This window comes from Myotis davidii, unplaced genomic scaffold, assembly GCF_000327345.1.
Source record: "Myotis davidii unplaced genomic scaffold, ASM32734v1 scaffold7798, whole genome shotgun sequence".
NCBI lineage: Eukaryota > Metazoa > Chordata > Mammalia > Chiroptera > Vespertilionidae > Myotis > Myotis davidii.
Window position 1 is genome coordinate 707 of NW_006289575.1, and position 779 is coordinate 1,485.

At 52.1% G+C, this 779-nt stretch overlaps 1 pseudogene; it reads right to left on the reverse strand.

The window, feature by feature from the left end:
- Positions 1–316: 316 nt before the first annotated feature.
- Positions 317–655, reverse strand: LOC102773237 (annotated as a pseudogene).
- Positions 656–779: the final 124 nt, after the last annotated feature.

Genomic DNA, 779 nt, shown 5'->3' on the forward strand with positions numbered 1-779 from the left:
CAAAATGCTTTTATTAATTTGAGAGAGAGGGAGAGAGACAGAGAGACAAAGAGACAGAAAGAGAGAAAGGAGAAGAATAAGAACAAGAACAAAAAGAACAAGAAGAAAGAGAGAGAGGGAGAGACTGTGAGAGAGGGACAGAGAGAGAGAGAGAGAGAGAGAGAGAGAGAGAGAGAGAGATGTGCTCTTGCACCCAGGGGGTGGCAGATAGAACAAAAGAGCTTATTAAGAAGGCGACATAACTATACACATCCCACCAGCAGGCCAGCAGCACGGGGGCTCAGGTTGACAAGATCCAGGGACCCCAGCACATGTCCTACGCATCTTCCATCAGCTCAAGGATCATTTCCTCCACGCCATTCTCCTTGACGTGGTGCACGATGCTCCAGAACCTGCACATGTGGTCCACGTACTGGCCTACAGGGTGGAGCATCCACATCCAAGGCATGCTGCTCGTGGTCAGCGCGAGGGCGTCGATTCCGATATCCTCACTGGGGATGTCTTCCTGGCGCAACCGTACTTGCAGGACACCTATTGTGTTTATGACAAGATGCACCCACGTGCGCTGATCCTCGTCTTCATAAACCAAGGGCCCATGGATCCTCAGGCAAAAGGGGTGCGTGCTGAGGTGCACCTTCGCAGGGAGCTCAGACATGACCTCTCCGGGGTCCAAGGAGCAACAGCCACAGCTTCTCAGAGCCTCTCGCTACTTCGGTCCTGGTATCGAAAGACAGGGGATGGGGTCTCCAAACGCATTTTACCTGGGCTTTTTTCTTTCT